This window comes from Rhagoletis pomonella, unplaced genomic scaffold (assembly GCF_013731165.1).
Source record: "Rhagoletis pomonella isolate Grant_MI unplaced genomic scaffold, Rhpom_1.0 Rhpom_scaffold_00006, whole genome shotgun sequence".
Classification (NCBI taxonomy): domain Eukaryota; kingdom Metazoa; phylum Arthropoda; class Insecta; order Diptera; family Tephritidae; genus Rhagoletis; species Rhagoletis pomonella.
The window spans coordinates 6,439,373-6,465,555 of record NW_023458560.1 but is presented as its reverse complement, the minus strand read 5'-3'; the positions used below and the strand labels follow the sequence as shown (position 1 = coordinate 6,465,555).

The 26,183-nt window shown below is 35.1% G+C and overlaps 1 protein-coding gene and 1 long non-coding RNA gene across 4 annotated transcripts in view; both read right to left on the bottom strand.

Annotated features, from left to right (window-relative positions):
• The window catches only part of LOC118740338 (ATP-binding cassette sub-family G member 4), a 559,608-nt gene that overhangs the window by 91,575 nt on the left and 441,850 nt on the right, over positions 1 to 26,183 (bottom strand). The gene's annotated exons all lie outside the window — the stretch shown is intronic.
• On the bottom strand, positions 4,772 to 5,388 carry LOC118740344. The gene is made up of 3 exons (XR_004993119.1): positions 5,307 to 5,388; positions 5,120 to 5,247; positions 4,772 to 5,051 (listed from the first exon to the last, which is right to left on the bottom strand). It is a non-coding gene; the product is annotated as an uncharacterized LOC118740344 (long non-coding RNA).

The following is a 26,183-nucleotide window of genomic DNA, read 5'->3' as shown; positions in this document are numbered from 1 at the left end:
AAATACATATGTGCATACATAAAAGTGGTTGTTATATGTTCATGCCAATAAACTCTTCCAACAGGTTGAAGCATCCACATTCTGGGAGGTTGAAGTTCCGAAACTAGACAACGAAACCTATAAAAACAAGTTTCGTGTAAACAAAAGCCAGGTTTGATTACCTCGTCAAGTCATTGGAGCATTTGCGTAAAAAATTTCTATTTCGATTTATTCAGTCTATGACATGGTATATTTTACAGACTAGAGGTATATATACAATTTTCTTAAATCTAATGTATACGCAGATGAAAACCCTTTATGGAAAATTAAAAGTAACGATACGGATCATCTATGGCTGACTTAAAAACAGATCTTTGTGATGAAAAATCAATATTTAATTTTTTTGAGATTGTATTATACTCTAAAAGCGCTCTGAATATTGGTGCATGAGAAAAATAATTAGCTGTGGCTACAGGAAGATAAAATGGTTTGTGAAATCGAAGAGCTTTGCTGGGTATATTAAAACTAATCAACCCTAGAAGTTCGGAACAATCAATGAATCCATTAATTACATCGTAAAACATTAGAGACTGAATTGATCTTCTATTCTCAAGTGATTTTAGGCTTATTAACATACAGCGAGCACTATATTAGGGCAGCGGCTCTTGAAATTTTATCGATTGAAGTGCAAAGCGAAAAGATACCTTTTGGAGGTATGCAATTCCATTGGAAAAAAGGCTGGGTATAGCTTTGTACGCATTGGGTTCTTCTTCGGATTATCGAACTATTGCTAGTTTATTTGGTGTGAGAAGATCCACCGCCGGAGAAATAGTCCTTGATGTTTGCCGGGCCATATGTACATCTTTGATAAAAGTGTCTTTTGATGTATAGCCTCCAACAAATTCTAAAATAACCGAAATTGTATCGGGGTTTGAGCGTTTGGGATTTCCACAAAGCTATGGAACCATTGATGGATCTCATATTGAAGTGCAGCCCAACAAAAATTAAGCTATTGACTTTCATAATTACAAGGGGTGGTACTCTATATTACTTTTTGCAAGCGTGGATTAGCGATGCTGGTTTACGTATATAAATGTGGATGCACCTGGACGAATAGCAATATTTGGACGATTCAGCAATATTTGAAGCGTCGAAGCTGAAATCTATACATGAAAATCATGAAGCATTTAAGCGACATACAAAAACAATTGAGGGCGTTGAAGTTCCTGTTTTGCTTATAGGAGAGTCAGCATTTAGGCTGACAAAATTTGTAATGAAGCCCTTTCCTTTTAGTGCTGATCAAAACGAAAATGAAAAGATTTTCAACAAACGTCTTTCTTCGTGCCGTCGTGTCGTAGAGAATGCGTCAACTTTAAGCTAGGTTTAGAAGAGTTGGGCGAGGCATGGAGATTCATATGAAGAACGTCAACGTTGTTGTCAAAGCTGCTTGCATTTTGCACAATATTTGCAACAGTAATAATGACCATATAAATGCAAATTGGATAGAAGTTTTTAAAGATAAGGTACGACAACAACCCCATCATGCTTCTAAGGAATGCTTTGATGATCCATTTTATTAAAATTAAGTTTATTTGTATATTTACTAATGTATGTGTATTAGTCTTCGTTGAACATATTTTTAATAAAATACTAGCAAATGCTTTGGTGAATGCAAAAACAGCGCTGAAAAGCAAAAACGTATACATCAACCTTCTCTGTGTATTTCCTTAAAATCCTTTCAAATTTCGTTTAAATCTGTGTAGTAGTTTTTACGCGCACAAAGAAAACAGCAAAAGTTTTACTGTATGAGGCGTGACAATTCCCACCTTTCCAAAATGAAGTATAACTTGATCTAAAATGCACTAAATGCCTGAAATAAATATCTAAACGCCTGGAGGTGCGGCACCGCCCACTTTTCCCAAATAATATATATGCTACTTTTCCCCTAGGCCTATAAAAGACACACACACATTCATTTTTATATACATTTAAGATATTAGTGGCTATCACAGATCGTAGTCCGATTTTTCGTGAAATCTACGAAAACGCGATCACTGAATCCGATTTGCTACGAACGTGTATATTCTAAGTATACGTACGGTGACCATCCGTCCTTTATTTTAAAGGGCAGTCCTTTATTTTAAAGGGCAGTCCTTTATTTTAACCCCCTGTCCTTTATAATTTTTGTCAAAATAAAGGACGCCATTTGTCCTTTATTTCTTAAATTGTACTTTAAATGAGCTTTGGATTTTGCAGAGGTCAATTTTTAAACAGAGAATATGACAAAATAAAATTGTCCCTTATAAAATATAATGAAAACCTTCGCTAGTTTCTTTCGCACCCCACTTAAGGGTTTTATTTAATCGGTAATCTTTGTACAATCTATAAATCACGAATCATTGCTAATACTGGTGGGGGGAATTTTAATAATTAAAAAAAATTTATTAATATTTAGACATTTTCATAAAAAAATTAATCTACTTTGAGTAAAATTCATTGTTCACAAAAGCACGCTGAGTTTCCAGTTCCACTGATAAAGAACAATAAACCCCCGCTGGCTTTGTCGTGAAGTATGAATAATGATAAAGGCATTTTGGCAGCAAAGGATGGCGAAGTCCTTTATGAGAATTTGGTTTCATTTTTCGGAATCGGTTAAAATCCGGTTACAGTGCCTTTCGAGAAGTGGAACTTGTGCAATTAAATAATATAATTAACTGGTAAATATTTGATCTAAATATGCTTGAGGTACTTGTATCATACAAGTTGATGTACGTTTTTCCAAATCATTTTGAAAATATGTCCTCTATTTTACGTTGGTTAATATGGTCACCATAAGAATACGCTACGTTCGTAGCTATTCGAATTCAATGATAGTATTTTCGCAGATTTCACGAAAAATCGCACTACGATGGGTTTTGTGGCAGCCCTGATTAGTAGGATGCACTACGATAAACTATTTCCCGATGACGGGCCACGACCTTTTAATATTTCCAACTTTGATGCAGTAACGTGCCGTTAACAAAACGTCTTCACAAGTTACGCTCCTGCCACACCGCCACATCTTTTAAATCAAAGTAAATGAATTTACAACACAAAATGAACTTTTAATTCATTTAATTTCTTCACGAAAAACAAAATACTTTTTAATTTTAATATTAACTGGGTAGATCCCGGTCGTACACATCGTGTACTATACATAGGGCTGCCAGATATCTCTGTTGCCAAACCGGGACACTTAAGGGGGGGAGAGGCCTCTCGCTCCCTTCCCTCCCGTTTCGACAAAAATTACGTACAAAAGGATGTAGTAAAATTTTATTTTGACAAACAAAAAAAAACATAAAAAATGAGATCATGAGATCATTACAACGTACACCAGCAAAACAAAACAATTTATCACAACTAAAGCCCAGAGAATTTTTCACAATGCATGTACCTTTTTTGTTCCTTATAAAAATACAGTTTATACAAAATACATCAGAAAACATAAAAATAAAATTTATAAGCTTTGTGCAAAACTCGGGAAAATGCAATAAATTTGGATACAAATTCGCAACTTTCTATTCAGGCTTTTTTATAAAAATTTTGAAAATGAAGCTTTGCAGCCCATAAAAATTTAGTTGATTTTTGGTATTGCTTTTACTGAGAGTTTCTTCCATACAAACTATGTTCGACATTTTTTTGTATGTGGAAGACACTGTCAGCCAAAAATAAATAATTGCAAAAAATCAACGAAATTTTCTGGTAACTTGGGACTTGCACTTTACTAATTGGCTCAAAAGCTACATTTTCAAAATTTTTCTAAAAGATCTGATTAGAAATTGTGATCAGATGAAAGAGTCTCCGAGCCAATAATTTTGTACGGCACGGTACTTATAAGTAATCTAGGTCTCACGAAAGAAAAAAAATTAAATACAAGGTAACATTAAAATATCAGTCATTTGTTTCGTTGCTGTGAACTTGTTTCAAAACTTCTGACTTTTGCTTAATATACTTGTAAAACTCTGTGCATGTCATTTTAACGTATTTAGGTACATACTTATATTAATCATTTACTATTGCTTGTGCAAAACGTGCTACATTAAAAAAAAAATCGCATATGAAAGAGCACCAACCCAACTCGTAATAAATTTAAGTATACAAATTTTAGTATTTAGTATAGAATTATGCAATTGAAATACGCCAATATTAAAATGAAACGCTTTGCACTTAAGGGATGCTTTTTCATAAATAAGTTAAAAAATATTTAAATTCCATGCTGCCTGTAATGGGATTTGAACCCTGACGCTCTGGAAATTAGCAAATTGTGGCAAGCATCTTCGTGCATTCAGCTACAGCCAGACATGTAAATGTGCATTCAAATGTTCAGTTTGATTCAACACCACGTGTGCGTGTTGTTTTTAAATACGAAAATTTTAATATGATAATCAAATAAAAAATATTCATGTTTACTATGCGTTATTTCCCCCAGTAAATTCATAAAATTTTTCTTAATATTACAACGCGTTTTATCTCTCAGTGTAGTCATTTTTATGCAAAATTTGTGCAATCAAATGGAAAACCGGGACACTTAAACGAAACCCGGGACATTTTAAGGTTGGACCGGGACACCGGGACAAATAGTCTAAAACCGGGACATGTCCGGGAAAACCGGGACGTCTGGCAGCCCTAACTATACAACTTATTTTTTTATAAGTTCTGGCAGCAATTTATTATTTTCTTGCAGCAATTCAATTGTTTTTTGATCATTTTCCAATGTTTGTTTTAAAAAATGTTCAATTATTTTTTGGTCTTTTTATACAACTTCCAAAATGTCGGTGTCTGTTTTTTTCTTTTTAGCTGAGCTTGGTCCTGCCAGATTACCCGGTGATAGCGATTTATCTACGGAAGCCGTAGATGGAGGCATTGAGAAAGATGGAGATGAAGGCGAAGTAGAGTATGTCGAAGATGGAAGCTGTGCGGTGGATGCCGAAGAAATGGGCTGATTTTCGGGCACCTGGGGTATAACTAACTCTTCAGTCTCTATATATAAGCACTCTACTGGCACGAATCCGGATCGTCGACGACCCAATGCTCTGCAAATAATATACATATCTTTAAAGTATATGTCGGCATACGCAAACAAAATAAAATGTACACAAACCTGCGCTCTCGTCCATCTGCTCTTTGTAATTTATAGATTTATATGTACCAAGAATCTGGTGGACTTTGTTGTAGTATTGCCATAGCAATGGGCTCTCTCCACCTGTCCCCATGTTTGTTCTTTCAATACTGAAAACACATTGACTTCATTGAAATGTATTTGTTAAAAAACAAACTAGCATAGTTACCGATATTTTTGGTGAGATTGTTTAGCCTTGTCCGTAATTCACGAGTATTTAGCAAAATGCCATACTGCGTTTCGAGTTTGGTGCACTTAGGGCCGTTTGCACCATGTCTAGTTAACGCTAACTGGAGGTACATCCTTCAGTTAAGCACGTTAACTGCTTTATCGATCACATGTTATATGATGGGTGTCGATAACGTCGATAAAGATGTTTAACTGGGAGTTTGAATTAACTAGACATGGTGCAAACGGCCCTTAGTAGCATACACATGAACGTTTCTATGAACGCCTCTCAATTCATGTATATGCTCCTTCCAAACTCCAATTAAGCAATTTATTTCTTTTGTGCCTAGCACTTTCCTCTTAAATCTTGCAGACACATGTCACTTGAAGCTTTGCAGCTGTGTTTTAGGTCAGAGCTTTTAGTTTAGCTGTGTTTCATGGTATACTCGCTTTATACCACGTTCATTTTAGTAATATAGGAACCAGCATTAAACCACTTTGCATGATGGTATAATTGTGGTTTATATTGACAGACATCTTTACACACATATGTATGCAACTATATGCGAAATAATGGCAGTGAGACATTTTGACCAGTTTCGCCTATTCTTTTCATTGATTATTTTTTAATTGATTTTATATAAAAGTCTTATTCTCAATTTAATAAACACAATATATGTACACAAATCGGAATTTCAAATTTTGTACAAAAATTATAAAAACTCAGCAGGTTTTCGTAACAAAATACTTTGAATTCAGAATTTTTAGGGAGATTCCAAGTTTTCGATGTTACGCATTTTTTTCATATAAAGTGTGTTCGAAATTGTTTTAAATGGATCAAATTGTATGTCACCGTCAAAAAACAAATATCAAAAATCATCGGGATATTGCAGAAACTTGCACTTTCATTGAATGAACTATAAAACCGCGAATTCAGCGGTTTGCAAATAATTCTCACAGCCCTTATTTTATTTGTAAGTGCTTTTAATTTTCACTTTTTGTAATTTTTAATCTGTAATGTGGTATGTAATTTTTTGTTATATATTGGCATTTTATGCTAAACTTCTATATTTTATGATTGTGCCAAAACAGGATTAAATGTGCCAAAAGTGCCTCTGAGAATGAAAGGGCCAAGAAGGCACTATTGTGCCTACTTTTCCATCACTGGGTACAAGTGCTTGATTGTATCAAATTGTTCGAATCGATACAAAAATAAGTTGCGTGTATACATATGTATATATATACATGTGTGCGTATGTACGAACGAACATTTCCTTACGCTGCAAGAATTGTTTCGTTACTCTGTTATGGGTTACTGTTCGCCGCACAAAAAAAATATAAATACTTTATTCTTCGGCGTATAGCGCACCCGGTAGCGTGCCATAAATTTCACCATCTAATAATTTTTTTCTAGAGCGTACGGCAACACCAAAACTGCATGGAAGGTCTGCCATTTTGCGATAGCTGTGTTCCTTGCGGATAGTGTCGCTGATTGGCACTAGTTCCTGCGGGTCTGTTTGCCTACTTTTTCGGTTAATAAACGCTTTCCCGCGGAGGCTGGTGATAGTTGTGACAGCTGTCTGTAACTGCCCGTCTTCACAGGATTGAGTTTATATCTTGACACAAATGTTAGAATATAGAGAGCAATATATGTCTGGGCTGGTATTTTGGCATCTTTGAGGTGACATGGTAGTTTGACAGCTACGTTTTCCTTTGTACTAAAACATTCTGGCGGTAACATTATCAATATTCTGATATAGAGCCAGTGGCAATAGGTAACTTTTTCGGCATGGTGTACGAATAAATTGAGTTTTGCTGTGCCAAACGCAAAGACAAATTTTGACAGTTGGAAAACACCACACAAACGCTCGTGCAGAAGCTCTATTTTGTGTGTTGCTGAAATTGTTAAATTTACATCTATTTTATAACTTGCAAGTAACGTACGATTTTTTGTTTTATCAGATTCCATTTTGATTTTCATTCTTTATTACCGCCCATAATATTCTGGCTTATCCTGAGTTTCGCCCGGAAATTTTTCATCCGCCCATAGTAAATACAAGGAAACCAAAAGTTGAAAAGTGAACCGGTTCGGAAAAAATGAAACTCATGATAAGGCTGATTACACTTAGAAGTTGTCAAATTTTACGTAGCACATGAGCTAAATAAAATTCTGACGTTCGTATTCACCACGGAACTGTCAAATTTGTAAACTATCTGTTTTCAAATTTTTTTTTGCGGTTAAGTCCGGTAAAAATACTTGCAAAGGAGTCACGGCAACCCCGGATTTTTTATTTGATATTCCTCCTTGCACTGCGGCAATTCCATTTGGAAGAGTAGCGGAACTAGTCCAAATGAAGCAGTGCCCGTTATTCTTCCAAATGGAATATTCTCGCCGTGCAAGGGTATAAAAACCTGCTGGCAACCCCACGGTCGGCCATGAACCAATTAGAACATATCTGACCGGTTGAGAAGCAGCCATTTGTAATAGCAATTGAGAAAAAATTGTGTGACGTTCGTAATTTTGAAGTTTGCTATTTCTTTTTTGTTTCTTTCTTTCAGAATCGCAAATGTTTTGCGTTTTACTTTTCAAATCGCAAAATTACGTGCTCCAATATTCGCAAATCGGAAAATTTTTGCGGTTTCAATTCGGTTGCCGATGAGACGGTGGAATGAAAAGTACATGGCAAAATTTACTTAAATAACAAGCTAGCTTAGTCTAAATTTATTTTTGATTATGCCCATTATTTTTTGCGATATTTTTGGCGTCCTAAAATTAATTTTTTATGTTGATTTTATTTGTTTAATTCACTATTTATTATACACATCTCCGTTTTGGGCAACGAAAATTTATCGAAGCAACGAAGATTTACGATTTGGTGCGGACGATACATGTGCGATAATTGTTTCATACCTTCAAGGGATGGCTTTTAAGAATGCTGGAAACGATGTGGAAAATGGAACTTATCGATAATAAAAAGTTGCGAATTCAGAAGCACCCAAAAATAAAACCGTACGATTTTTACAAAAACGCAAATCGCAAAAGTAAGTGGAAATGGGAGAACGGCTGTTTATGTGTATTTTGTCGGTGGTTTATTACAGTGATTTTTCAGCGGGGAAAATTTTAGTTTGGTATCCCCCGCGTACAAAAAAAAGTTGGATATGGAGGGGGAGGGGCGGGGGGGCGGTAGGGCGAGTTCTCCTGATTGCAAATATATATACTTTTAGCCGCAGGAGGCTTATAGTTTTTAAGTTATTTGTTGTTAAAGTTTGTAAATTGAACTAACCTCTCGGCGCTATTTCACACAATAAACACTATATACACTTCGGAAAAATAGTTGCATTAAAACCCCGCACAATAAAATATAAACATATTTTTTACATTTATGATGTATTTTTATTAAATTAAGTAAGTTTTTATAATTTTCACGCACTTATATATGTATACGCACATTGTAAATACAGAACTGTTGATTCAACCATGGCTTCACACTGACATTAGAAGAGTGCTGCCACATCTAAGAAAATAACAATAAAAGAGAATAGTTTTTTATCGTACCCGTTTTCCTGTTCAGCGTTGAATTAGTAGTAAAGCAGGGTATGGAGTTAAACACCCGCGATTTTTTATTACAAATTTTAACTTTTTACAATATGGTTCATTATGCTTCGTATTCATATTCTTTGTTTACTTTTCACAGAAAATAACATGGCGCCGAAATTACAAACGTCAGCCAGAAAAATACTTTTTTCGGGGAAACTTTCCATTATGGCCGTTCGTTAAAGGTGCGGTGGGCGAAGGGGGAGTGGGCGTGGCCCCTCCAACCGACCATTTTGGAGAGGGCATGAACCACCATTGACCTCAGACCACCTAGGCCCCCTATGGTTCCCTACGGACCCCTCAGAAAAATGGCCAAAAATCGCAATTTTTACTTGCGTCCACAGTATTTTTGCGAAGAATTTCTTTCTGTGTAGGCGGCCCTTACTACGTAGAATTCTCCTTTCTGTGTGCACCTAACTGGGGCTCCCGCCCCAGTGATGTAACCTTGGGAAAGGATGAGGTAACTAGAATTCCCTTTCTGTGTGGTAAACCTGGGGCTGCCGCCCCAGTGATGTCTATTTTGGTTACTGGGTGTTTTATAAAAATGTCTTGTATATAATAATATATAATGTGTATATAAAAATGTATTGTGCAAATGAATATTTAACATTTTTCAAGCGAATAAACGCAAATGAAAATTGTGATTTTTGGCAATTTTTCTAAGGGATCCCTAGGGAACCATAGGTGACTTAGGTGGTTGGGGGTCGCATTTTTGTCAATGGCGGTTCATTCCCTCTCCAAAAAGGTGGGTTAGAGGTGCCACGCCCACTTACCTTTCGCCCACCGCCCCTTTAACGAACGGCCATAAAGGAAAGGCAACCCCTTTTTTCTTTTGCTTCATCTTGTCAGATCTTGTGTAGTTGGATCATGACGGTCGGTCATTGGTATGGCAGACTCAACAAGTAAAGTGTGGAACAGTGAATAGTGAAACACAAAAGACAGAAAATTTTGTGAAAAATGTGTACATACGCGAGTGAATTTTACAAATAGTTGGGACACGAATAATTATTAGTACTCGGGGTACGGAAATCGGCATTAAATAATTAAAGTGTAAAGAAATTCTGTCCATTGGCTCCGGCAAATTAATATTTCTTTAGTTTTTGGGCGAAACGAGTTCAATGAAAAGAAAAATTGTGCAAACGCTTTTGGCGAAGTGCCTGGATTAGGGGGAAAGGCCTAACATTTAATACTTGTGCGAAAGTGTGTATTTTTTATGAAACTGGTTGTTCTGAAGTTACGGTGGTTGGACGAATAAATATCGTGATTTGCAAATCACGAATTACTATAAACTACCTTGGAAATATCCACACAAATACAGCTATTCGCTTTGATCGACCGGATTGTGCAAGGGATACAACACCACCAACCAAGAGCGTCACCGCAGCAGTTTAACGCTAACCACCACCACCCGGCACAAGCATCTAGCACGTCACACCATCACCTTCATCAGCAGCAAGCAAGGTAGGTATAATCATCATTAGTAAGTGTAAGTGGTGCTAATGAGCGTTCCCCGTGTTTCATTAGGATTTTCTTGCTGTAAGTTACTCTAACCTGTTCCAGCCTACTGTTATTTGAATGGATTAACTTACAGCAGGAAACCACACACATACCCCTTGAAATTGACGAATTAAACTGTCGAACAGTCAGTATGTACAAACGCGCTAACCGAATCTAAAAACTTTAACCTGCACATGTAACCAAAGGATTCAAATTTGACTTAAAACAAAAGTTCTGTGCTCTTTCTAACAGTATTCACCTTCTTTTTCAGCTCCTCCATCCGGCTCTAATTGCCGCCACCACTGCAGCGCCCCTACAACGGCATAACTCGGGTGCCACTCTAGGAGCGCACCCAACGCAGCACGCCAGCATCAAACGCGCAATATCGCGCCACCACGCGCAACACGGGTGCCACTTTAGTGGCGCACCTAAAGTAGCAAGCCGGCATCGAACGGGCAATAACGCACAACACGAGTGCCACAATAACAAGGGACCTACCACGCAGTATCGAACGCGCAACATCCGCGCGCCTACAACGTGCCACAACAACTGCCACAGCAGCAGCTGCAGTACAACAACAACAACGGCTGCCACAGCAGCAGCTGTAGTAAAACAACGGCAGCCACATCAGCAGCAGCCGCATCATTACCAACAACAACAACAGCAGTGGCCCACTAAAGCCTGCTGCAACAGTGGGTGAGTCCTTCGGGCCCTAATACATTCGGCATAAAGTACTAGACGTAGCAATATATGTATGCATAGGTATATACATAGGTATATATGTATGTATATCTGATATACTATATGCCCATGTCTACGCACCTATCTACACAATTACTGGCTTAAAAGAGAAAAAGAAAAGAAAAACTAGATAAAAAAATAAGTAAATTTATTAATTGTAAGAAAACAGATAAAGAAATTCAATTTAAAATTTAAAATTACAGTAATATAATGAGTGAATGGAATTTCCTGAATAGAATTTAAATTAATCGGAAAATAAGAATAACTAATCTAACTAAACCAATAAAAGAGTGAATTTGTTAGAAGTAAAAGAACAAAGTAGGAAAAAATTTACGAATATAAGTAACTAAAATTTAAATAGAATTAGATTAAAGTAAATAAATGGGAGAGAAAGTGAAGTTAGATTAAATTAACTAAACTCAAGTGAAATATCAGGAGATAAAATTAAAATTAAGTTAAATTGAATCAAATAAAGTAGAATTGCTGGAACCGCTAAATTTTTTTTGTTGAGAAACAAACTCGTTAAAAATAGTTATTATTAACGTAAATAAATTAAATTAAATTAACTAAAATAAAAATAAAATTTAATTACAATAAATAGTAATGAAATTAAACTAATTAAACCTTAATCCAATTAACTAAAACTGAATCAAAATGATTCAAGCAAAAGTTTAAATAAAACAAAAAATTACAAGAAATAAAACGAAAGTTATATAACTAAAAGTACCTAATATAAATTAACATAAAATAAAAATATAACGCAAATTCGACTAAGATAACTTTAAATAAACAAACATAGAAAAAAAATCATAACAACAACTGGACACAATATAACAAATATAAATAAATAATAATCATACTAATAATAATAAACTAAAAGAAAAAAAGTAGAAATTAGAAGATTAAAAGGAAATACTTAAATACCTGTTTAACTTAATATAATTTTATTTTTCTATACCCTACTTATACTTACCTATATACAATTAATTCAGCTTAATTACCCTACCTATACTTACCTATATAAAATTAAATCAGCTTAATTACCCTACATATACTTACCTTAATTACACTTACTTACCTTATTTGATAAATACCTACACCAGTACTTGCCTAAACTATAGTCTTACGATTAATTTACTCACCTTAGACTTAATAGGTAAAACCTACTTAGTTATTAAGTATAATTACTTTTCGTTAGATGTTAGGGTTGAGATTACTTAGCGTTAAGATAATTAGTTTAGCACCTAGCCTGTAAGGAAAAATGAATTGTCAATAAAAATTTATAATTAAAATGGGAATGCTGGTCCTTATTACTTAGGAAGGCACCGCAGAGACTTATAATGGGGTCATCGGGAATATGGTGCGCCGGTGACCATGGATGAGGGTGGGTCAGCACCAGGGGCCACACTACCACTAGTGGCCCCCAACCATATTCGGCGTAGGTTTTTGTTTTCTTAATTTCCTTTTTATTTCAGTTTTAGTTTGTTTTTCTTTAACGACGATTTTCAGTTTATTTTAAATATTACATTTAACGTTCTTTTCCAGCTTTTTTGTTTGTAACGGATTTTTTTTTTTTTTTTCTTTGAATTTTGAATTGTTGTGTGTCCGTCCGTTGGGATGTTTGACAGGCATGACTTTTCTCTACTACGGCGCCGGGAACAGGAGTGTATGCAAGAACCCAGCCCAGCCGACATGACTAGCCATAGTGAACCCTATTGTGTCATGCCGCCTGCATTCACTCACAGTATACCATTGTGTACAAATACAAGTGAGATATCTTAGCAATAGACGTCATCCTGGGCCACAGCTGCGATCATCTGTTTTTTAGAGTTGCTTATTTTGGTCTAAAGTGCGCTTTTTTGACCTGAGTTGCATTAAATAGTCTCTTAAAACTTGGTAGTATTAGTTGTTCAAATGGTAACATATATGCCCAAAAACTTGAAAAATATTAGATGATTTCTTTTTAAAAATGCTATTTATAAAATTTGGTTTTGATTGCGACATTAGAAATATTCAGATTATAAAAGTTTTTCACATATGTTTTAAGATTTTAAAGCTTTTAAAATGTACGGTAGAATGCAACAATGTGCTTGAATTTGTTTGCTTCTTCGTCAGCTTATTCGTTTGCAGACTAGAAAAATGGCGAACAGCCATCAAAATACTGATTCAAAATACACACAAATGGGTGCGCGCAGCAAAATTCAGCCCCAATGGTAAGTTCATTTCATCGTGCGGCGACAAGTTAAGAATTTGCGATACATTTTCAGGCGAATGTATGCGAACGTTCACCGGGGGAAGAGGTATGGGACGACCGCTGGCATGGCATCCAGACGGCAATCTGATGGCTTTAGCATTAAGTTGGAACCGCGTTAAGATATTTGACAAAGCTGAAGGCGAGCTAATACAGTGCATTCGTCGCGGAGAATGATGTTGCATTTCACCCAAGTGGAAATTTCTTGGTGACTGGCGGCGATGACGATACAATAGGATTGGATTTATTAGAAGGTCGGCCAATTTATACACGGTAGTAGTGCACTTTAGCGGAACCATATAAAATACATGCAACAGCTCCACATAACTCCGCCATAGACACACCAGTTGCTGGAGTACCAAAAAGCTGTGATGACAGTATTTTCATTGATCCACGACAATCGGTGGCATATGGCATGCGTGATGGAAATTTTCTGGTGCTTGATAGCCAATATACTACAAGAGTGAAACGCTACAAGTGAAACGCTGTGATAGTATTTTTTCTCAAATTTTCATCTTTTATTTGCAGTTACATTAAGAAGCTCATAGAGGACAGAGCGGTTGGTGAGGAAGGTGTCGAGTTACTGCTGTACTGCAACTGGGAAAATCCGCATTTCGCACGTGCTCCACTCGTATGGAATAGTAGCTTATGTCGAAAGGCTGGTTTTAGTATAATGCAGCATTCGCAGCATACCCTCACTGGCGCCGAGCCGTTGAAGAAATTTTGGATAAATAAACGTGCAAGAAATAGTTCCGATACTAGCACGTCCATATTCTTGTTAAGGGTCATCAAAAAATTCCATGTGTTGTAAATAATAAAGGCAATGCCGGATTATACTAAAGCCAGCTTCCCGACATAAACTACTATTCCATACGAACACAGAAATATAAATGTATCTAAAACTGAATAACTCAAATCAAATTGGATTGCATTTGCATAATATACCTAATATTGGAATCTGTTTTGATCGTAAAAAATACAACTTGCAATCATTTAGATTATAGTTTTGAAAGAAATTGATTGCAATCGTAAATTATGTAAAAATTGTCAATAACAATCTGCCTAAAATTTCTTTTCCCCATGTAACGGTTATAAAATACGTTAAATCCGCACTATCTGCATTAACAAAAAATATACATTGGAATATTTAAAATAAACCGATTCATATTTATTTTCTAGTAAGAATTGTTTCTTAATTGAAAGTATTTAATACTAATATAATGTAGTGGTTAATGTTTTAAAATGAATTCGCAATATGTCCGCAGCTCAGGTTGATTTAAAGAAATCCGTTTAAATTTCTCGAATTACATCTACTTGAATACAGGATAGGCAGGGTTGCATACAAATGGTAGTTCCGTAAATATTTAAAATATGTTAGTTCATTCAATATTTGCATCTGGGCCAATAAATAATAACAAATATAGCCGAAAAAAACAAAGTTTCAATTAAAACGAGTTTTTATAACCCCCCATAAAATTCCGAATAATTTTAAATACGAAAATAACGATATTTTTTCATGGAGATTTATTTTTTTAATATACCTTGTTTATACCTACACAAAAACCGGATTAGCAAAAAACCGATTGGACTCAACATATATTTCTTTACAGCATTTATCCCCCTGTCTTTATAGCGCACTCGATAAAGTCTTATTCAAAAGTAAACAAAATTGCTATTTTTAAACGACATTTTTTTTAATAAATAATTTGCGCGGTTGACAGAAATGGAAACAAACAATAATTGTAATTTATTATAACAATAATACGAATTTAAAACGAAAACCAGCCTATTGTCACTTCACTTTCCAATGGTGCTGATTGCTGCAAGAATTATTTAGCGATTTAGAGCATAATCAACACAATATATGCACATAAATATGTATTATTTCACAGATCTCAGGGTCAGCTTAGAAATACGTTACCAAAATTATATAAAATTTAAGTAGGAATTATTTTTATTTATAACGTAAAAGCGCTATCTGACCCAATATGATAAGTATATTTCCCCTAAAGTTAACCCATTTTATTTAATTTGTCTCTCGTGAAAATATATATTTTATTTATAATTTTCAGATATGTACATATATTTTAAATTTTTGCTTTAATTTTTGTCTCCTTTTAATATTTAATTAGATACCTTAAGATTAAAATAAGCTTAAAACGAAACAGCACAGCAACCCTTTTCTGTTCATCTTGAGAACACAAAACCCTCTTTTGTTAAAATTCGGCGCTGCACAAAATCCTGGCTTTTATATTTTCCAACAAAATACCACTTCGCAACCCTGGATTTTCACGAAGCGTTTCATTCGGGTCGTAGTTTGGCTACTTCGGGCCATTCGGTGTTGTATGCCATATTGGCTGCCATATTGTTCACACTGTCATCGCCATATTGAACACCCTGTCAACTATCTGTCAACCCTAAGATATCTCACTTGTATTCTTCCACAATGCAGTATACACAGTAATAAACCTTTTCGCCGTTTTTCACCATTTGGTCCCCGAAGAGTACTTTTGGGTTGTGTGCAGCGTTTTCGTTTTGCGCGCACGGCAGCACTTACTGTGGGGAATTTCGCATCATGATTAGAGAAAGTTCTTTTCGAGGAAAAATATACATAATTATGTGTTATAGTAAAGTAAATGTAAGTTTAAAATTAATAACACTGTGAGACAAATGGTAGGGGTCAGTGATCGGGAAGGGTTCAAACTACCGGGGAGAGTTATATCGGTAAAAAAGAAGTTATACGTGTCCCGGCGTTTCGCTGGGTCACGTCTAGGAGTCGAGATATATATATAACTATCATATAGGGGAAATTGTCACCTTTGGTGGTCTTTTTTTGACATAACTCGAGAACCACTAGTCCGATTTTGCTCAAACACATTTAAGAAAATTAAAAATTACAATTCCTTTAATCTGTTCATATAACGTTTTTCTATATAATCAACAGTTTTAAAAAATTTAATATTTTAGGCAAAAAATTTTTTTTTTCTTCATACATTTATTTTTACTGGCAAAACTGTTGATTATATAGAAAAACGTTATATGAACAGATAAAAGGAATTGTAATTTTTATTTTTTTTTAATTTGTTTGAGCAAAATCGGACTAGTGGTTCTCAAGTTATGTCAAAAAAAGACCACCAAAGGTGACAATTTCCCCTATATGATAGTTATATATATATCTCGATTCCTAGACGTGACCCAGCGAAACGCCGGGACACGTATAACTTGTTTTTGACCGATATAACATTTCCCGTTGGTTTCATCCCATCCCGATTTTGACTGTCGCATAGTGTAATAAAAGTCCATTGTAAGATTATCTTACTTCTTACTAATATTATAAATGTGAAAGTTTGTATGTTTGGATGTTTGGGAAATCATCACGCGGAAACGACTCAACGGATTTGCATGAAATTTGGTACGCAGATAGCTTATGGGCCAGATTGGTTAATAGGCTATTTTTTTAAGAGTTGCCACCTATTAAAAAAATTTAATTTATTTAATATGTGGGAACGACTGAATGGATTTGAAAAATGCAAATTTGCACCCAGATAGCTTATGACCTAGATTGGAAAATAGGCTACTTTTTTAAGAGTTGCCACCTGTTAAAAAAGTTCCATTAAATTAATACGCGGAAACGACTGAATGGATTTGCATGAAATTTTGCACACAGATAGCTTATGACCTAGGTTAGAAAGTAGGCTACTTTTTTAAGAGTTGCAACCTGTTAGTAATGTTTAATTTAATTAATACGCGGAAATGAGTGAACTGATTTGCATGGAAGTTTTCACACGGATAGCTTATGAGCTAGGTTGAAAAATAGGCTACCTTTTTTAAGAGTTACCACCTGCTAAAAAAGTTTTATTAATTTAATACGCGGAAAAGTCTGAACGGATTTGCATGAAATTTTGCAAGTAGATAGCTTATGACCTACAGTGGAAAATAGGCTAATTTTTTGAAAGAGTTGCCACCTGTTAAAAAAGTTGTAAATAAATTAATACGCGGAAATGACTGAACAGATTGCGTGACATTTCGCACAGAGATAGCTTATGACCTATGTTGGAAAATAGGCTACTATTTTAAGAGTTATCACGTATTATGAAAGTTTAATTAAATTAATACGCGTAAATGACTGAACTGATTTGCATGAAAGTTTGCACACAGATAGCTTATGACCTAGACTGGAAAATAGGCTACTTTTTTAAGAATTGCCACCTGTTTGAAAATGAAATTTAGCTCAAAGATGGTTTATGACCTGGACTGAAAAATAGGCTACTTCCTTAACCGGGTTTCCAATCAGAACGAAATTTAGTACACTTACTACGGATTTCGGAAGGATGGTATTAGACTGAAAGTAAGTCCGATAACTCAAGGCGCCTCCTATACAAATTGGAATTTTCATATTACATACATATCTCTGGAAGTATTTGTGGGAGAGAACTGAAACTTGGTATAATGATATGTATGTGAAATAAATGTTGGCATTAATCGATTGATGTTTTAATTAGTTAGTTAATTCGATTAAATTCAATCTGATTACAGTTAATCATGATTAATTTTAATAGTTACAGCGATTAAAAGATTAATTTTTAATCATTAACTCTTAATTTGATCAAGTAGGTTTGGTGATTAATTAAGTTATGCTGGAATTTCCCTGTGCACACTAAGCAAGTTAATCCGGTATAGCTAAGTCGGGTTTCCTCATCAATCTAAGCAATTTGGTTTGCATTTTCATTAAGATATACACCAACAAACATTTTACAAACTAGTTGTGTAAAAGTTCCCAGTTTATGTATTACTAATAACAATAATTATATTTTTTTATATTATGTGCTTTTTATAAGCGTAAAACACAAAATAATTACTATAACTGGTGTTTGGTTTCAAACTCGGACAAACTAGACAAATTAATCAGATTTTATTTTTAATTGGATTAACGATTAATGTTTTAAATTAATTAATCGTAATCGCAGCCAGCGATTAACAATTAAAAAAATTTTTATGATTAACCGTACAGTTGATTACGACTAATTAATTTTAATTGTCAAACGCGACTAACATTTTAATCGTTAATTTTTAATCGTTGATCAGATTAAGAGTTTGCCAACACTGTGTGAAATCATGTTCATATTCACGGAGAAAAATTGACGTTTTTGGAAAAGAGGCGTAGCACCTCCCATACTGACTGAAAGTTTCATATTGCATATCTCTTCAAATGTTTGGGGTAAAGCACTCAAGCTTGGTATGCAAATACATATGTATGTATGTATGTGAAAGTAATACCATACTCATGGAGAAAAATGAGAGTTATTGGAAAAGGTGGTGTGGCAACTCCCATGCAAATTGCTTTTTCTATGCTGCATATCTCTGGAGGTGTTTATTGCAGAGGACTGGAACTTGGCACCGAGATGTGTATACAAAATTAATTCCATACTTATGGAGAAGAATTTGCGTTATTCGAAAAGGAGACATGGTTCCTACCGTACAAATTTACTGTTTTATACTGCTTATCTCTAGAGGTGTTCATGGTAGAGTACTGGGACTTGGTACTGGGGTATATAAAATCAATTCTAAATTCATGGCGTGGCTCTTCCAGTACAAATTTACTTTTTCTTGCCACATATCCCTGGAAGTGTTTGTGCAAGAATACTGAAACTTGGTATGGAGTTGTGTATACAAAATGTATCAATTGCTCATGGAAAAAATGTGAGTTATTAAAAAAGGAGGCATGTCGCCTCCCATACATACTAAAAACTTCTTAATACATATCTCTGGAAGGATAGAAAATATCTCGAAGTATTTTAAATTTGTTATGGAGATTTATTTGTAAGTGCCGTACTGACAGAATAAATTTCATTAAATGGAAAAGGGAGAGCCGGGTTCGGCCTTATAATCTAAAGCTCTCTTGAGGCATTTGCTACAGTAATGAGAAGTGGTATTTTATCAAGACCAGGTTGCTAAATTTGAGTTGGAAATATTAGAACTCGCCGTGGCACCTCCAAGAAGGTTACACGTTCACGCGTCTTATACCTGGAAACATTTTAAGGTAAACTTAGAGGGATTGATATCTTTCGTATGCCTAGCGCGCAGACGAGATTTTATAATTTCATAATTTTAAACGGCCTAAATACCTTAACTCGCTTAAAAAAAACGAGCTATAACGAAATGGGCACAGAAATAAAATCTAACATCATTAAATTATTTTTCATATTTGTATAAAGCGCGGGGTGAAACCAGCGGGTATAAGCTAGTATTTTTATAAAAACCGCAAATTTTTTGAATTTATCAAGCAAAATTCTAAATTTCCGAATATATTTAAGTCTTTATTTAAAAAAACCAGGTTTCTATAGCTATACAGACCCCAATGCCAGCCGGCGCATCCGCCCAGACAGTTCATTAAGCACACCCAAGTTTGAGTGATCTACAAGTTATAAACGTTTTCAGCATTTAACAATTCATTATCAAGTGCGGTGTAAAATAACAAGTTATACACTGAACTATGATAATATGTACTAGTATCTATCTATATATATATAATACGCGAGGGCATTTTTTGTGCACCATAAAAGATCTGCACCGTTCGTTCGATTTTCAAAAATGGGGTGTCAAATTAAAGCGGTTGGCCTGTAGATGTGCAAACTGGTTTTGTTTTTTCGAAAAGATTAGCCACCTGATAAAAAAGTAAGGTGTCAAATTAAAGGGCCGAAAAGAGTTGCCACCAGTTATGAAATTAGGCACAAATTATTTAAAAAGGTAAATGAATTGTTCCAATATGGGTATCAAACGAAATGGTTTTGAAAAAGCTTTATATCTTAACTACATGTAGAAGGGTTGCCACATGTTTAAGAAATGTAATTAAATTTTAATTAAAGGAATTTGGTAAGTGAATAAGATATCACTATATGGGTGTCAGATAAAAGCGAATTAAGAAGGTAGTAGTTTAGAAATATTTTGAAGAGGGTTGCCACATATTTGAGAAGTTGATTAAATTATTTTATACCCAAGTTGTATGAAATAATAAAAATGGATGTCAAATGAAAGAGTTTTAAGAAATATTTAGTTTGACAATTTAGAATATTGATGTGTTTGAATGTTGCCCCAGATTGAAAGGTTAAATTCAAATTGTATAACAAATTAAGTGAATAACTAAACGATGATTATCGATGGAAATGGGTTTAACATTCTTTATTTCAGAACTATATTTAGGAGGATTTCCACATGTTTAGAAAATAAATTTCAACTTCATTCATCAGTTACTTGAAATACTTATAACAATGTCACACGAAAACTATTTAACGAAAGTTTGGTTCGAAAGGAATTTTTAAGAGGGTTGCCGCTTTAAAAAACAAATTCAACTTAATTCATCAGTTAATTGAAATATGTATAACAATGACGATAAAAAGATTTTAGTTTGAAAATACTGTTAAAGGGGTTGCCACCTGTTTGAAAAGTCGAATTTGTTTTACTTATAAACAAGCTACATAAATAAAATATCGAAATATTTGGGTCAAACGAGGTTTTTAAGAAAACTTTAGACTGATAATATTTTTCATTATGGTTGCCATCTATTTTTTTAAGGACATCTCATCTGCAACGCTATTTAGAATTTCCAAAATTAGAAGTCAAATTAGAGAACGCGGATTCTACATAGATGTGCGATAACGTTTTATTTTTTGAAGTTAGAGCTTTTTAGCGGTACAGGTTGATTTGAAATTTGATGAAATGAAAACCGACACCATGCGAGACCTCTCACCACTCAGAAATGGTTTAGATAAATAATTAAGAATGTTTTTGGAGGTTTTTGAATAGGGTTTCACCTGCTTAAAAAGTGGAATTCAACTTTTGGCTTTTTAACGCCATCCGGGTTTACTAGTCTATAATAATAGACAATAATTTGCAATGTTTATACACTTTTGCAATTAGTTTCGGTTACTATTACACAGTCATGACTTGTGCCACTCTGCCATAGTACGGTTGTTGCTCCCTTTCATACCACAGTAATTTTGTATACAACAACCAATTCATGCTCCTTCTCATTATCAACCCTGATCGGATTTTACCCCCGAGGAGTACTCAAAAAGATTTATTACTATATATACTGTGATTCACTGCTGCTCCCAATGTATGCGTAACAACTCACATAATAATCTCGTTACTCGCATGTTCCGTATATGCAACATCAACGTGAATTAGGGCTGCAAATCACAATGTGACTATCGATGTTTGAAGAATCGATGTTTCCAAAAATTACATCGATGATAGCTCGATGTATCGAACATCGATGTTTTTACCGATGTTTTAAGGAAAGCTTGCTAATATTTTTAGAATATTGCACACAATTTTAAGTTGGATTTATATTGTTTTTGTTAAAGAATGAACTAAATTTTTATAAAAAAGAGATCTCAAATTAAATACGAAAAAAATTTATTGTTAAAACTTGTGGTGGATTTTTATTTTGAAACGAAGTGTAGTTTTAATGTAAATGTATTAAAATTTTAGTTGGTACTACATACGAGTTATTTTTGCGGTCCGCCCGCTTTTCATTCGATGGCGAGCTCGTCGGCGAGTCGATACGATTTAAACTATTTCTTACTTATACACATATGAACATTTATTAAATGGAATTTACAAATTCATTAAAGGAACAAACGTCCGCTCAAAATTTTAAAGCGCTTACAAAATTACTGTGTTTGAAGTCACGATCATCGATGTTCTCGACACATCGATGTTTTTATACATTCCTAACGTGAACACAACACACGTAAAAACATAACCAGTGTTGCCAAACATGGGCTTTTCCTACCAAAACTGGTAGGTTTTTTCCATTTGGTAGGTTGGTAGGCTTCATTGGATTTTGGTAGGTTTCGGGACTACGAGTAATAGTTTTTTGAGAAAAATAGAAAATATGTATCTCCAAACATTTAGCAATTTTTTTTACCTTAATATTTCACCGGTGCGTTCGTATAACGGCGGCCGCAAACATGATTCCTCAGTATAAACGTATACCCCATGGTGAAATGAACTGAAGGTGGCGCATTCCCGAAACCGCTACATTGGTTTTGCCGACTTTGACATTTATGGCAATACGTAAACAAACTTTTTGTTTAGAAACAAGTGCAGACGTATTGCAAACGTATTGTGTACTTTCAAGTGAAAAATCGAAGTAATTCGTGCGTTCTGAAGTAAAAAACGTTTTATTTGTAATAAAAACTTTATAAAAAAGTCGTGTCGTGTGTTGAATTGCAGCAGCCGTAGGGGTAAAGCCCCCAATTGCAGTTTTTTTTGTTTCCCCGCAACGACGCCTTGGCCGGAAAGTGGGTAGAGTTCATGAATCACTTTACGGACCACTTTTAAACACGACATATTAAGTTGAAAACGTTGAAATACCACAAATTACAAATTAAAATCGGAGGTAAGCAAGCATCGACCACTTTCTGCAGGAAAACATGCGCTGCGACAAGATATTATCACTTTTTCGGCACCTGCAATACAAACACAAAAATTCTAAATAGTTAATTAATAAGACCTATTCTTTTGAACACATTTCAAGAGTGGTTGTATATTTTTTGTTAACGTAGTGCTTAATTTGCTTTATTCAAAGATGGCTTGAGAAATTGGTGAATCGAGAAGAAAACACGTTTTCTCACTGCAAATTCACAACTGTCAACTCATTCTTCTTCGCCATATTCTTTGTTTACCCGTTGCCACAAATTTCATTCTGCGGGAATGCGCAATCTTGTATTCTATCGTTCTTTCGTATACCCTTATTTTTGCCAATATACAATACGAACATCCATATATACTTTATGGCGTACTTGGACCAAGATTCTAGGAAAGTCTGCCAATGGGCTTGTACCCAACCTGGGCGGAGGTCTTTGCAGTCGAAGTCTGTGTTCGCGAATTTTATCGTAGGAGACAAATGAGTTCAGAATAAATATTATGTAAGATATTCATGCAGCGTTAGAAGCCTTAGAGTCTTTTAAACGGCATCAAGGCTTGTGAACTCTTGAACCACCTGGGAGCCCACAATAGCGTACCGCTGTGGAGGGTTCTTGCAAAGAGTAGAGCCCAAATGCGTTTGCATCGTTCCGAGCCTTTCTGCGGTACATCTAAAGGATACACTGCAGACGTACTTAGGAGCTAGCTGGGAATTGCTGCACACTGGCGGAAGTCGAAGGAAATAAGACAATCAGAGATTCATAATTTTTCAGGAGGAACTCCGAAAGATACCTAGAACATAAAACATTTTACTGGCTACCTGACAGCACACTGCAAGTTAACGTACGGATTGAATTAAAGGGTCTTTCTGTAGGTTTTGTGGGCCGGTGAAGGAAACCCCAGAGTATATTCTATGTACCGGTCCACAAAGCATGAATAGTAGATTGATGCACCTTGGAGAAGGATTGTCTTCTCCATCTAAAATTTTTATCCAAAGTGCTGAGCTTTTTAAATAACCTAAGGTTAGACCGATGACAATTAGGATTTAGTACAATATATCTTCTTAGGTCGCAACGCGGGTATCTCCGACGTAATAATAATAATATAGTCACTTGACACGAGTAAAGACGCTCGGGAGTTTTGACGGCGAAAAAGGATGCGTGGAAACAATTTGTGAAAAAAGACGCGTAAACATGGATTCAACATCATTCCGGAAAAAACTCTTTTGGGAATTCGTATACCCGCAAACATAATTGAAATAAGTCTTCTTCGTTTTTTTTTCGCCGTCAAAGAGGTTAACGCGTCTTTCTTTGCCCTCGCCTATGTTAAGGGCCGGTTACTCAATGTCTGGTTAACACTACGATTAAACATAGTTATCCCCGTTACCGACTCCCTGTTGTATACATGAAGTCGAACACGTCGATAAAGATGTTTAACCGAAGATTAGTGTTAACCAGACATGGAGTAACCGGCCCAAAGAGTTCTTTTTCGCCGAAATTTTTTACGCATCTTTTTTCACTGACAACTTTTGCGCTCGCGTCTTTATTCGTATCTAATGACCATATGTACGTATGTACAGTAAAATGAATCGTTATACGCAGTTAATTTGTTTTTATTGTACTGTACTAACTAAATGTTATGTTAGCTATGTTTTTAAAAAATTTGACATTGAAAAAAATATATATATTACAATTAAAAAAAATGTTTGGTAGGTTTTGGTTGGTTATGGTAGGAAATTTTGGTAGGAAAAAAAATGTGTCTGTGGCAACGCGGAGCACAACATATTGTGCAGTAACGAAGCTGTTTTTCGTATCGATACTAAAGTGCGTTGCGTGTATATGTACGTACATGCATGCATGATTCGTGTGAGGTACAAGTGCTTGATTGTATCAAATTGTTCGAATCGACACAAAAATATGTTGCGTGTATACATAAGTATATATGTACATGTATGCATATGTACGATCGAACATTTCCATACGCTGCAAGATTTGTTGGGATGATTCTTGTGAGGTACAAGTGCCTGTATCAAAAGTAGCGAGTAATGTAACGATACGAAAGATACGGGTATCCAAATTTTCGTTACTTTTACAGCTCTAAGTTAGGGTTTACACCGGACAATATTGTCAAGACAATTTTGACAAAATTATGTGTTTGTTGTAATATGAGTTCGCCGTGTTTACAACAAACACATCATTTTGACATAATTGTCTTGACAATATTGTACGGTGTAAACCCTAAGTAATAACCAGTGTTGCCATTTTAGCCGTTTTCCGGCTATATTTAGCCGGTTGCGATAGCAAACAGCCGGAGAAATTTCGATTTAGCCGGCAGCCGATTTGTTAGCCGTTTTGCAGAAAAAAATTAGCCGTTTTTAGCCGATTTTGCTATTTGCCTTGTTTTCTTAAATTTTAAATATGTATATATGTTTCCATTTTTGACTAAGCGACCCAAAATCTGTTAGAAAACTACTAACCTTATCGTGGAGAAAATTTTCATGTCAGGCAGGATTTTATGAAACTGGGCCGTTTTCGCTTTTTTTTAGTTTAAACGAAGAAGCGATTTCCTTCATAAAATGTTTCTTATAAATGTCTCAATTTTAAGTGTGAAGTTTTATTCGCAAACTTAGAAAATAAGAAATTGTTTCACTGTTAAGACTCTTAAGATTGGATATAGAGCCAACAAACAGAATAAATATTACATGTAGATATTGTCTTCCCAGATAAAGCAAAACTCTCTGGGAATCCTACGAGACATCTGCCGGTCATATGACCGGTCATCTAAATGCAGTCTTTTGGCATCATATTTTATATCAGAATTGAAGGGATTTCTGAAAAATCTGACCAGTTCTTTTGTGTAACTGTGATTTTGCATCACTTGTCAACACATGGCCTCGGTTGATGTTAACTTAAGGTCGTTGTTTTACTGCCTTAAAATTGAAGGGAAATTTTTACAGCGTTTTTTATGTGTATTGGTTTCTATTTGAGTGTATTGAGAAACGGTCAGTCTGAAAAGGCCTTGTAGGGAAGACAATAGGTTTGTCCGTCGAAAATCCAGCGAGAATTATCACTCAAAATATCCGATAGTAAGAAAAAATGCTCCCAAAATTTCTCTCATGTAGCGAAACTTGCAATTTTCTGTACGAACGCAAATTTGCAAGTTTTTCTGCCAGGGAGTGTCCACGGTTGCATTTCAAACAAAAGAAATTTGTATAGAATTTTATATCTTGTCAGTCCGACTTTCTTCAACATACGTTTGAATTTCTTTGTCGGGTTTACTATATCGACTCTGGTTGAGATTGCATTCCGATTAAGAATACAGTTTTTTTTTTGCCGAGTACCTTTCAAATCATTGGAATTAAC